The sequence below is a fragment of the Lycorma delicatula genome, chromosome 7 (genome assembly GCF_047948215.1).
Source record: "Lycorma delicatula isolate Av1 chromosome 7, ASM4794821v1, whole genome shotgun sequence".
In the NCBI taxonomy this organism is placed as follows: Eukaryota; Metazoa; Arthropoda; class Insecta; order Hemiptera; family Fulgoridae; genus Lycorma; species Lycorma delicatula.
In genome coordinates this window covers 55168117-55183479 of record NC_134461.1, presented here as the reverse complement: position 1 = coordinate 55183479, position 15363 = coordinate 55168117, and positions in this window count along the sequence as shown.

The window sequence follows — 15363 nt, the reverse complement described above, 5'->3', positions numbered from 1 at the left end:
GTATACAGTGCCTTTCAGAAAACGAGTATTTTGTAGTGGCGAATTTTGGAGCGTATTGAAAGTCATTTTTTATTGTAAGTCTGCCAGGTTAAATTTTGTGCTTTTCTGATTTTAGATATTTTATTTTGCCGAGTACGTTTATATTTTAATTTGCAATCGATGAGTTCCTCTAAACATTTTAACTGATGAACTAGTCCAATTCCATTCTATTAATTTTGATTTTATTTGGGCAGAGAGGGTCAGTTGCAATAATTTCTGTTTTTTCATATGAGATTCTTAAGCTATATTTTTGAAGCTAGAAATTTGTGAGCGAACATCGTTAATTACTACTTTATTATAATTATATCTAAAAATTATGAAAAACGTTCTTGCACCATCTTTTAACTTTACGTTCCTTAAATTTTTAAATCTTAATTCAATTTATGTAATCGAAACCCTTCTAAAAGATTGATTTAAAGGTACTTTCGTTGTTTTTTCTCCTAGCTTCCAAGATTATTAAAAGTTGCTTTATTTGAATCCATATTATTTCTGAAACCAAACTTGTTTTCATCTAGTACGCCTTCCACCTCATATTTCAGTTGAATATTACTCATTGTAGTCCATATTTTTAAATGTACAATACAGTATATCAAACTGCTGGCGCGTTAGCTCTCTCATTTATCAGTATTGCTTTGAATGACAGAATTTAAATGATTATATTTTAATTTTGTGAAATCTGAAAGCATAATTCCAATTTCATATAGTTTTCTAGTTGTACCAACATGTATAATAAGTCTTTCCTCCTTCCTCAAACATATGACAGTTTCTCGTAATTCCTTTAATACATTTGATCCTTTTTTCTTTCTCTTTCTTCCTTTTGAAATTTTTCTTTTGTTTCTGAATTTTCTTTAGTAATTAGTTTTGATTTCATTTCTCCAAAATTTTATATATATATATATATATATATATATATATATATATATATACACACACACACGTGTGTGTGTGCGCGCGCGCACGTGCAATTTTGAAGATATAAAAACAAATTTATTCACTGAAAAAAAAATCTGCCGTACCATAAAAATATTTTCATAGATTGTTTCCACATTACAGAGGCAATTATCGTTTCGAGATAGTAATTATTATTTTCTGCTCCAAACAACAGGTTTGCCAGGAAAAACAAGTTTTTCTAGACTACTCTGAGACTTTACTGAGAACATTTTCATGAAAAATTTACGATCACCCACTGTATAGTCCGGACTTAGCTTCTTCTGATTACTATTTGTTTGGGAAACTGAATGAATTTTTGAGTTGTAAGCAATTCGCGGATGACGTTGAGCTTAAAAATGCTGTTAATCAGTGGTTAAACGGACTGGCGATCGAAGAATAAGACGAGCTGTATATTGAAGCTGGTATATGAAGCTATTGAGCTGTATATGAAGTATATTGAAGCTGGTGTATCGCTACGATAAATATCTTAATTCATATGACAATTATATAGAAAAGTAGTGTAAGGTGTGTAGTTTAAGAGAAATAAAAGATATTTATAAAGTTTTCAGAATATTTTTTTTTTTACAATGAAACGATCTTTACTTTAGAGATAACCTCTCGTATATACGCAGGTGACAGAAAAGGGAGATAATCTAGAAACTGATCCTAGAGCTTGAAATTAGGATAAAGCTCATACAAACATATGTCCAAAAAAGCTTTGTTATTGAGTTACGGCTAGCGAAAAGTTCCTTGCGGATTTCAGGTACCCCCTTGAAATTTAAGTATATTAGGGGTAAAATTGATGGTTTCTTATGTTTTTTGAACATTCAAAATCGATTAAAATAGGTCCCATAATTGTATTTCCCGTATTTTTCATAATATCCAACATATAACAGAAAACGTTGGTGACGAAAAACATTTTTTGGGGTTTGAAGTATAATAAATCTGTTAAATTTCTAATAAATTCGTAAATTCTATTATTAAAATGTGTAAAAACTTTTATTCTGAGAAAATCAATTTAATAAAATCTATGAAAAACAAAAAAGAAATCAATTTTTTTTTAATAACAAACTTAACGCAAACAATCTTATGAATTTGTAAAAATAAAAAACAGCTGTTTTAGTAGTACAATAAATTTAGACCTTTTAAAAATTAAAATACTTTTAATTTACTTTAAAAAAAATAATAATTATGGTTTATGCTCTAATAATCTATTACACGCCTGCCCAAAAAGTAGTGTAATGTATTTAGGGTGTTTGTTTGTCTGCTCAACGGCTGAACCGATTTAGATGTATGACCCCTTACGTTACCGGTAGTATTGTAGGCTATATATATATATATGTATATATTTAAATAAATTTAAAAAACTTTAAAAAAGTTATACTATAATACTCTTATTTTTATCTACTACTGATATTTACAAAATTACCACCCACACACTTTTTAATTACCCTATATTAAAGAGCAATGTTTATCTTTTAATTTATTTTTTTATTTAGCAATGTTTCTTTTTTAATTTTTTATGTTATCTTTTAATTTTTAATATTTATCTCTTGTTCCTCCACTAGTTAATATTTCCAGTTTTTTAATTCTTTTAATTGCTGTATTAAAGGTGTAAAAAGGAAATCACTTGTTTATAAGCGGACCATTTATTTTATTTTTACATTGCTCTTTTCTCAATCGTAATTTTTTATAATTTTTTTTTTGAAAAATTTTCTTGTTTGTCAGAAATATTTGTATATAGATTTTGGTAGACGTAGATTATGTTATTTTATCATGATTTATAATAAAGATTAAATACTTTTATTCTTACATTAGAAAATATTAGTAGCACATTAAATATTAAATCTATTAACGAACTGTTCTTTATTATTAATACAGTATTATTTTTAGTAAGCTATATTATTATTAATATGCAATACGATTTTGTCTTCGATATCTAGAACAAGTCATATAGAACACAAAAACGATACATACACATTTTACTGTCAATTTTAAAATGCTGATATTTCTCATTACCGGAAATAATTGCTGATACAATATATCGTTAAAACAACAATTGATTTAACATTAGATTTCGCTGAATTTAATATTTATATAATATGGGAAATGAGAAATAAATTTTTATGCAAGCTGTTCAACTTTATTCTTCCAATTAATTTTATAATTACTAGTAACAAAATAATTAAATTGTAATTAATAAATTAAAATTTTTATTTAATTAATTTTTTTAAATATAATGTAATATTTGATTTCTAATAAAAAAATATATAATTTGGATAATACGAAATGATCAGCAAAAGAAATTCAATTTAATTTTAAAGCCATACAGATATATTTATAAAAAAATAAATTTGTTTTAAAAAACTTACCGCTGATTTTAAATTCACCGACAATTTCAAGCAGATATTCGTATAACTTCTTCAATATTATCCTAATAAGGAGATTAAGAACCACAAAATTATTCTGTAAAATCAATCAGTAGCGTTCACCTACGAAGTGTTAGCAGAATGCTGAATACCAAGATTTTATATAGCTTCTAAAACATTACTCAAAGTTTTTTAATATTATAATTGCTATTTATTCAGAATCATGAAAAAAACTGTTTCGACCTCAACCGTTGACTTCAACCTGATTGTATTGCAATAATTGTATTATACATAATTTTTTTTAATTCTTCCCAAAAGTAAACAGATTTCTAGACTTGAATGAAAAAAAAATAAGGAAAAAGATAATGAGAAAAGAAAAATAAATAAGAGAAGAAAAAGAAAAGAGAAGAAGAGAGAAAGTGAAGAAAACTCCTGAATGAAGAGCAAGAATAAAGTAAGATAGAAAGAATAAAAGAGAGAGTAGAGGTAAGAGAAAATTGGTAGCATTTGGTAGCGTAGCGAAGTGGTAGCGTCTTCGCCTTTCATCTGGAGGTTCCGGGTTCAAATCCCGGTCAGGCATGGCATTTTTCTTACGCTGCAAAATTTCCATTTCATATTCTCATGAATAATCTTCAGGTAACAAAAAATATTAACTAAAATTAATAAATAAGTAATAAGAAAGTGGCAACAAAACAGCAATAAAAAAATAAAACTCAAAACAAAAAGTTGGACTAAAATTTAAAACAAAAATAATTTTTTATTATAATAATACTTAATAAATAACAAAAATAACTTATTAAAAGTTAATGAACGATAGACAACAACATGAGAAAAAAATAAACATAAATCAATAATGATATAGTAAACAAAAATAAAATTGAAAACTTAGACCAAGGCCAAAGTAGACAATTAAATGCATTAATATAATTAACTAGTCTAATTAACAATAAGGAAATTATCTCCTACAAATTCAGAAATGAGAATAGCAATAATTAGATGAGAAAATTTTATGATTCAGATCCAAGCAAGGAAAAATTAAATAATTATTGATTATGATTATTATTGTTAAGTAAATTATTTTAAGTAATTATATAGTTTCGCATAAAGCAATATATATATTCTATTCTAAATATATATTCAATATATATAAGTATTCTAAAGATTACTCAACTAATCACCATGGCTGCAGTAATATCTTATTTAGAAAATATAATAATAAAGTCATACAATTTTCTGACATTTATATTTAGATTAGTTTCGAAATACCATTATGATCTTGATTCTTTATTATACAAAAATGTATTATAAAATTTTCTCTTTTAAATTATTCAATTATATAATAAACAATCTTTAAAGATTTGATTTAAAATTAGTTTCTAGAAAAAAAATGTGTTCAGAATAGTTACTAAGTCTATAACAACAACCAAATGAAAGTCAAAATCCGTTTTCGGAAAAGTAACAAAAACCCAAAGTAGTAAAGCAAGTTATAATAAATAATGATACCTTCGAATAAACTAATATATATGTAAACGGGTGATAGAAAAAGTATGGCAATATGGCAATTTTACAGAACTTATCAATTAAACATTAAAAAAATATAGTTTATCAAATGCTCCTGTCTAGAAAAGAATTATTTTTCATTAGATCACCCCACCATGAACCAAAGGGTATTTAACTAAAACATTTTAAATGGAAAGAATAGGATTAATTATAACATCATTTTAATCGGGTTATTGAAAAACCAAAAACGTTGACTTTAATCAAAACGGTGACCATTTAATATTTTTCAACGCTAATTTCAAAAATGACTTTCAGTCTCATCCGCTAAACTTTCTGGAAGTTTCAGGAAGGAGCTAGTAAAATCAGTTGCTTTTATACGGAATTGAATACTAGATCGTGAATACCGGTGTTTTGTGGTTGAGTTTCAATTAACCATACATCTCAGTCGACCTAAGACTGTACAAGACTACACTTCATTTACATTCATACACATCATCCTCATTAATTCACTGAAGTAATATCCTACGGTGGTTGCGGAGGCTAAACAGAAAAGGAAAGTTTCAGGGAGGAATGATATTGCGGGTATCCCAGGACATCATCGTACAATATTCTGGACTTGTCGCAGTCCCGGTGGGAGATGACCGAGAACGTATATGGATGTACAAATTGATAAACCGTAGGGAGCTGTGGGTCTGCAGGAATTTGGCATGGTTGATTATTGGCTGACACAGTTCCTTTCGGGTCATGGTTGCTACAAGAAATACCTGTACGGAGTACAGTCGGAGTGAAGGTGACTCGTGTCTGTATTACAGCGCCTTTGACGACGTCGAGCACGTCATGTTTTACTACATGGACAGACTAAAGGATGTGTTGTGGGGCGGTAACAGGGTCTGTTGACGCAGACAGTAAATTACGCTGTAAATATAGCTTCATGTTGTTGAGAATTCTGTAAATGCTATGCAGTCTCCGAATTGGTGAGAAGCGTTATCGGGGGGGAAAGGATGTGGAAAACTTCGTTTAAGTGGACAGCCCATGGGAAAGGGGACGTTCCTCTTCATCAGTTCGTAGATGTACATCATCCGTTGATACCCGTGGGACTCCATTGAGTTCCTTACCGTCCTTTTCTGTTAGGACAGTTCTGATATATTCACCGGAGATCGAGTTATACTTATGGTGGATCCTGTCATTTGTGTGTAAAAGAGGAGGTGAGATTTAAATCGAAGTGAACCCGATAAAATCATCTGTGCGAACAGGTGGTATATGGGAGAGATTTCCCTTCCTCCGACGAGAGAAAAAAGTTATTAATCTTATACCAAAAAATAGATTTTTTTGAGATAAAAACATCTAGTAAATTTTATTTTTCTTAGTGTTTCACCTGTTTTAAGAGTAATGTTTATTTTCGAAACTAGCTGTGAAAAATATCGAATGACAACCATTTTAAAATCTTACCCGAAGATTTTATGTCAAAATCTTTGTTCCCTTTAAAATGATAAGTTACATTACTATTCTTTCTATTTAAATATATTGAGTTTTCCTTCAATTTGAACACCCTGGATGCTTAAAATAGGATGATTTCACACCTACAAATTAATCGTTTTTAAAAGGGACCTGTTCCAACATTTATTTTTTATAATTATGAATGTTCAACTTGTGATTTTCTAAACAAATTGTAATTCTGTCTAGATTATATCAACGGTCATTACTCGTGTCCAACAAGGTATTTTTAACAGTTCAAGGTCAATTTTTTTTACTAGTCAGCATTAAATGACGTGCATTATATATTATTTTCTAATTTTCAATTATTGTTATGATTATTATATTTCAGAATGACATGTCAAATGATCAATTAATTATTTTCAGATAATAATAATAATATATATAATTATAAGTGAATAAATATGTAAGAAATTGTTATCATAACATTTTCTCATAGCATATTAATGCTAATGTGACCATGTACAGTAATAGTCAAACACGTAGGTTACATCAAATAAATTTTTTGTCTTTTTTTAACTTCAGGCACCACCATTAGGTATTGTTTCAGAGGATGAGATGAATCATTTTTAATGTATGAAAATGCCATGTCTAACCGGGATTCGAACCCGGGACCTCAAATAAAAGCTGGGAAGATTTAAGTGAACATCCATCAAATTGGAAAACAGTGATCCTCGATGAGAAATGTAGACTAGACTATCTTTACATTGTACTAGAATCCCAACCATGTATAAGAGACAAAAAAAAATGATCTGGTGATTTATGAAAAAATTCTGTCACAACAAATGTTCTCATAGTTATTCAAATAAACAATAAATTTCATTAACATACAATTATTCTTTAAATCCATAAAGGTGTATCATAAAATTAGAAACCTGATTGAACACTATTCCTGCACGTAATTTGGTGTTTATCTTTTTGGGGAATTAGATAATCCCCAAAATAAAAACAAACATAGGTACTTTAAACATTTAAAAATTTAATTTAATTTTATAAACTGAGAAATTTATTTTTTTAAAAATGACTACAATATACAAATAAACAAAATTATAGTCAAGATCTGGCTAGAACCACATCAAATTTTCTTTAACCTCTTTTGCTAGCGAAATTAAAAATCAATTACAGCTGTAATGGCTTAAAAAAATCATCAATTACGTTACAAATATTGCCGGCCTCCGTGCCGCGAGTGGTATCGTCTCGGCCTTTCATCCGGAGGTCCTGGGTTTGAATCCCGATCAGGCATGGCATTTTCACACGCTACAAAAATTGCCATTCATCTCATTCTCTGAAGTTATACCTAACGGTGATTCCGGAGGTTAAAAAAAAAAAAAAAAAAAAAAAAAACAGGTTACAAATATTAACCGATCTGAACTGGATTCAATTTATAAATTCATTCAATAATAAATGTTATATTATTAATCCCAGCGTGAGTAATTATCCAATGAAACTTGTGATTCAAAAATGTATTAATTTATATAAATTTCCAATGAAAATACAAATTTTTTGGTCGTTTTTTTCATCAGAAATCATTAAAAAACATTAAAAAGAAATTATGGTCATGATTCTTACGAAATGGAATTAAATATATTTTATTACGTATTAGATATTAAAGCAGAATTTATGTAATTTTTAGTGACGACTTTAAGATTTTTGGGTTTACGGTTTACGTTTACGGGTTTACGTTTGGATTTTTTGGGTTTAAGATTTTTGGATTTTGGGTCTAGAATTCCTAAAAGATATTTCTTAAAATTATCGATAACGCGTTTGATTACGACAAATCTTCCAGCGTCGAGAAAAGTACTGATTAGCTCATAAAACTTTTATTACACCATTATCAAATAACAAGAGAACCATCCCTTCATTTCATTTGTAGATACCCAAAAAGTATTAACCTGAAATCATTGATCCTGACTGCATATCTACATTTTTCGATAAAATATGAATAAACTTCGTCGTTTTTGTAACAGTCAGTTTTCCAAAGCGGACCCACCCGGTTGGACTAGTGATGAACGCGTCTTCAAAAATCAGCTGATTTCGAAGTCAAGAGTTCCAACGTTCAAATCCTAGTAAAGGCAGTTAGTTACTTTTATACGGATTTGAATATTAGATCGCGGATACCGGTGTTATTTGGTGGTTGTAATTAACCACACATCTCAGAAATGGTTGACCTGATACTGTACATGATTACACTTACACTCATACATATCATCCTCATTCATCCTCTGAAGTAATACCTTACGGTGATTCCCGAAGCCTAAACAGGAAAAAAAGATTTCCCAAAGCGGCACAGTCTTCATGCTGAAAACAACGGGAAATGATTCAAAACAATAAAAACATTGGCTAAGCAAATAACAGGAAAGAAATGATCTCATTTTTTTCAACTTGTTTTTCTTTTCATTTTATTGTAAATGGGTCATTCTTTAGTATGTAACGATTATAACCGGGTACCTTATGTTATTTCATTCATCACCACCATATAAAATTTCCGTAAGATCCATCTTTTTACGTTTAATAAACGAGATTGCTTTCATAGTAACTGAATTTTTCCTTAAGAAAATATAATATTACTAGCATTCTTATGGCAAATTCGCCTTTGCATACGTTTCCCGTCGCGGTCAATTGTTTTTTTTAATTTTATTTTATATCTTTTAGGCAATTAGCCGAAGGCAGATGTAGTCAGTCAGGTCGCACGTACAATAATAATGGCAGTGACTGTGTTGGTTGGACTCTCTGTTTTTCCTGTTTAGCCTCCGGTAACTACCGTTTAGATAATACTTCAGAGGATGTTATGTATGAGTGTAAATGAAGTGTAGTCTTGTACATTCTCAGTTCGACTATTCCTGAGATGTGTGGTTAATTGAAACCCAACCACCAAACAACACCGGTATCCACGATCTAGTATTCAAATCCGTGTAAAAATAACTGGCTTTACTAGGATTTGAACGCTGGAACTCTCGGCTTCCAAATCAGATGATTTGGGAAGACGCATTCACCACTAGACCAACCCGGTGAGTGTGTTGGTTGAACTGCTGCTCCGTACACCATCACACCCTTCAAAACATCAAAATTTAAAAAAAAACCGAAAATGGTTTTTACATATTTATACCCCGGTCAAAAAAAAAAACAAATGGAGAAAAGACCGAGTCTCGGCGGATGGGGCGGGATGCCGGAAACGGCATAGCCGGGTCCGATTACCCCCGCCTTTAAATTTAGAAGCAGACAAATTAAAATATGAAGATCCAGAACCGGCGGGCCGACCTGCCATGCCGGACCAACTGCCGGCAGGCCGGAAGGCCCGTTAGAGTTGCAAGGACAACACGCCCCTGGACTGAGTCATGCTTGACTGCAGATCCGGTCCAGGGGTGTAGGGGGGAAAAAATTGAAAAAAAATTATCTAAAGAGTATTTATTTGCAAGCCTAATTCAACTGAATATCTCGTTTACTATATTCGGGAATGGGGAAAATTTACAATCATTGTTCAAAATCGTTTTACCTTTCTTCACCCCTTTCAAGGTTAAAATTCGAAAAATCTTACAACCCAAAAAATACTAATCTAAAATTACTGATCCTAACTGTATAACTACATTTACCGATAACAAATAAATAATTTAGGCTGACTGATAAATTACGCCATGAAAATTATAAACTTCGTTGTTTTTGTAACATTTATTTTCCCTAAGCGGCTTCATGTTGAAAACAACGGAAAATCATTGAAAATATAAAAACATTGAAAAATCTAGAAATTGATTTCTTGATATTCACATGAAGATTTCGGACACCAATAATCAAGCTGATAACTTCATTTATTACCGAGAAGTTCAAAAAATAGTTGAATTTTTAAAAAAATTCAACGATCAATTTTAACCCTTTAAACTCGGAATTTCAAAACATCTTTTCTTAGTGCGCTTACACCTTAAAAAGAACTTGAATACAATTTTCATAAATTTATCTCTAGCAGTTTTTGATGGTCATTGATTTTGAATCAGTCAGGACATATTGCTTTATATATATATATATATATTATATTATATTATATATTAATATATAAAATATTAATTATTAAAAGATGCTCCTTCCCGTAGATTTTCTAAACAAATCTATACGGCGTTACAAAATGTTCCTACTATTATTAAATTTATATAAATTATTAATGAAATCAAGGTAATTAAAGAATACATAAATAATATTTATATAAAAAAAGTATTTAATAAAAAAAAACCACTAATAAATAACAATAAATAAACTTAAATTAATTAGTAACAAAACAACTTAAAACTAAAGTATAAAAAAAACGTATAAAAAATAAAATATTTCACACGTAGTACGAGTACTACATTAAATATATATATATATATATATATATATATATATATATAAAATAACAATTTACATTTTTTATATAGAATTATTTATGAAAAACACTTTTCATAAGAATCTTATTCTTAAATCTACAATTTTTACTAACAAAAATTGTCAAATTTAAAATAATTTACTTGACCTACCTTAAAAAAGTTATTATTTTATTTTTTTTTTTTTTTAGAAAAATCTTAAGATTTAATGTAATTCTATTTTTTTTAATTTCACATAGATGTTATTTCTTTAACTCATTGATAATATTTTGTCAAAAAAATGGATAATTAATTACTTTGTATAAAATATCATACATTTTTTTTTTATAAAATGTAATTAAATAAATTAAAATTTTTTATCTATTTCAATAAAATTAATAAATAATTTATTCTATTTATGAGTGTGATTTTTCAGTAAAAATAACCTTGAATGTGACGTAGTAGAAAATACTATTAATTTTTAATTTTTGATCTTAAGATGTAGTTATAACCAAAAACTCACAAATAAACGAAAGATTATTGAAGACAACACTAATAAAACTTGTTATACGTAAAAATGGTAATGTTTTATAAATTCTACGACAAAAGTAATATAAATTTAAGAATGCGATTTTGTTCAACTTCTGAAAAGTAAAATGTTATTTATTAAAAATATTTGTATAACAAAAACATACATATTTAATACGCTAATATTAAAAAAATATATATATATTTAGTACGCTTTGTTTTACTAATATATTTTAATCAACCTGTATCATTATTAATTTTCTAGAAATTTGTAAAAAGTTTAATAATTACAAATAATAGAATATTTATTTCTTATTGAAAAAAATAATAATAATTGCTTTTAAAGGTAGGCCTATATTTACAAAAAAAAAAACAAATATATAATATTTCTACTTTTAATCTTCAGACTCTTCCGAATCTACAGTATCTTCTAAATATTCATCATCGCTTTCAACATCTTTTTTAGTTCTTATTTTCGATGCCACAAATTTTTTGGCAAGTAATTTTAACGCTTTTAACTTTTTAAGCTTTAAAAGTTTTTTCAAAGTGATCAATTTCTTTTTTTTATTTTTTTTACTTAATTCTAATGCGTCTTCAACGGGAACGTATACCCAACAATATTTTAATTTATCTTTTGCCTTTAAAGTACCTTTTGCAAACAATTTTTCTAAAATTTCATTAATCAATGATAACTTTTTAGGCAGACCAAGTTTACTTTTACCTGGAAGTTTTACGTTGCCTTTAACTTTTAATTTAACATTGGTTTTTGGTTTACATAACGGTAACGGCGCTAGTAAAGCGAGTAATGAATTTATATCATAAGTCGGTAAGGATTGCGGATAACAAGGTGGAATTAATGGATAACACGGCAGCGGATTTGGTGCCGGTAAACATAATGGATTAGCTGGTATTTTATATCTTTTATATGCAAGAGGATATGGATCTTTCAACGCATTAAGATAACAATTTGGTTTTACTGGACTTAATTTTTGGCTCAATAATAAATTTTCTATTTTTGGATAAAAACCTGGTAATAATTGTTTTCCGTAATTCAAAGCCTGGATATATGATGCTTCACCTGACGGACAGATCAGAATCTGGAAAAAAAATCAATTTATTTATTCAAAAATAATAATAATACAATTTTTGTACGTTGCTTAAAATTAAAAACTATTTAAGAACTTATCATTTAAATCTTTCAAGAAGACGTAATTAATCATACAAAGTGGCGCACGAAATGAACCGACGTTTGTTTTGGCAATAATTGTTTAGGTTAATAATTATTAATGTGTTTTATGTTGTTAGAAGTGTCAGCAGTTTATGAATGTTAATTTCTTCTCTTTCCGAGTGCGCTGTTTGTATATCGTTCCAATATGGCTGATAAAGGATGACCGACTGTTGAACAGCGCGTAAAGACTGCTTTGTTTTTAAATGAAACGAAAAGTGCGATGCTTACACAAAGACGGTTTCGTTCCCCCTTTCCCAACTCGGTAGTCGCCTTCATTTAAAACAATATGTAGACTTTACAAAAAGTTTAATTGTTATAGTTCAGTATTTGAGAGTAAAACACACCGGGTTGGTCTAGTGGTAAACTCGTCTTCGCAAATTAACTGATTTTGAGCTAGAGAGTTCCAACGTTTAAATCCTAGTAAAGACAGTTTACTTTTATACGGATTTGAACACTAATCGTGAATACCGGTGGATGTTCTTTGGTGGTTGGGTTTCAATTTACCACACATCTCAGAAATGGTTGACCTGAGACTGTACAAGATTACACTTACACTCATACATATCCTCTGAAGTAATACCTGACGGTGATTCCCGGAGGCTAAACAGGAAAAAAAGAGAGTAAGCGCGAACGTCCTGCCAGTGTTCGTTCTCGACAGAATGTTGAATTTGTCAGAGCAGCGTTGCTGAGGAGCCCGGGCAAATCAACAATCAGCAGTACGACTTGGGGTATCAAGGCGATCTATGCAACGAATTTTAAAAACCTATTGGGATTTATATCCGTAAAAAATAACAGTTTTGCCTTAATAAATGTTTGACAACAAAAATCAAAGAATGGAATTCGCTGAATGGGGTGTGTACTTAAACGTATTGTTGAACGATGTTTGGTTTTCAGATAAGGCACATTTTTCACCTAGACGAGGTTGTTAATAAACAAAATGAGCGTTTTTGGGCTTCCGAAAATCCACACGTGCTTCATGAAAAGGGGAATCACGCTCCAAGAATTACGGTATGGGCCGCTATCTCAAGTCACGGGATAATAGGGCTTTTTTTTTTGGACAGTGAATAGTGAACGTTATTTAAACATGCTACCTAATAATTTTGTTCCTCAGCTTCTTGCAAAAAGGTTTCGATCAGAAAACGGGTGGTTTCTGAAGGTTGGAGCCGGACCGCACACAGCTAACGTTGTTTTAGGCTTTCTGTATGAAACTTTTAACGAAAATGTCATTTCAAACCGATTTCCTAATAATTATGCGTGTGGACAGAACTGGCCTTTGAACATTCCTGATTTGAATCCGTATGATTATTTTCTTTGGGAATTCCTAAAGGAAAAGAATTTTCCTAAACATCCTCGTACAGTGATGGAACTGCGAGAGCTGATCATTGAGGCGTGCAACGACTAATCGAGGATATATGTCATCGAGTTATTAACAAGATCGTGTTGAAGAAATTACTAGACGTGATCGTGGTCATATTGAACACGTGATAAACAGAACATGATTTCCAAGTATATAGTAAACACGTTGTATTTTACTTTTTTGGATTACGATTCAAATAAATTCACAAAACCAAATGTTGGATCATTTCGTGCGCCACTCTGTACGATTAAAAATAAATTATAATACAATATTATTTTTTTACAAATTACAACATTTGCACTTTAAGGTTTGATTCAGTAGTAAATTCTACCAATTTGGCTGCCAAAGCTTTGTTTAAAATTTGATAATATTAAAATATTATCACCTGACAATCAAACTAACTTTAGGTTTAATTTTTTCAGTAATTTTTCCGATATTTTTTCATTCAACATTCTTTATAAACTTCTATGTTTAAAAGAAACATGAATATTTAAATTTTTGATTACTTATAACCAATTCCTGGTAATTCATTCATATTAGTTAATCCATTAGTTCTTTATAGTTTTTGATTATTCAAGATTTATTTTTGAATGAAGAAATATTCATTTGATAATTTGGAATATTTAGAATTCAACAACTATTTTAAAATAATCAATCTGTGAAACAAAAATAAGAATTTTTCATTAAAATTTCAATAATATTTTTAAAAGAAAAAGTTTAGGTATTTTTGTACATTAATTCCACAATCGTAACGGCTATTAGCATTCTAACGTGAATTGCATACTTAAAATAATAAATATTCTATACAAGGAGATACTCGAGGAACAGGGAGGCATATTAAAGGAAATGAGGAATAAACTATTTTCTTCTTGCCTTCTTCATTAAATCGAACATATAACTGAACATCAGAATTTTTCAAAAAATATTTAAAAAACCAATCCTTTAAATGAGAATTAAAAATTTATTTCACAACTGGTTCTAGTCATTAAATAATAAACATAATTTTTCTTAGAGAAACAACTCTCATGGGAGCATTTATTCATTAGATACGCAATATTATCCTAAGAGTTTAAACAAATTCAAAGAAATTTTAGTAATCCAAAAATATAATTTAAAAGAATCGTTTAAATTTGTTTTTAATTACTTAATAACTTATTTATTTTTATAGTAATAAGTTTTATTATTTTAATTTAGTTCATAGATTTGGGAATTTATAAACAATAGAAAATTTGCATAAATAAAACTTTTTGTTAATTAATCAGCAGTAATAAAAAATAAATAAGCAATAATGATTTAAATAGATTTCGTTTTCATCGTTACAATAAAAAGAAAGGTTTTTTCTTTTAGAAAAATTTATTTAATTTAAGAATTTCAGGAAAACAAAACAATAAAAAAAATAATTATTATTCAATATGAATCAATTATTTGAACAATATTTTTCTAAAAGGCCTAGTTTTATTTTCTACTAAAATTTAGAAAACCCCTATAAAATTCCATTCGATTTTATCGTCGAATACATTTAATATGAAGATACACGTAATCCTGAAAAGTGGAAAATATTAATATACTAAATTAAAACTCTTAGGAACA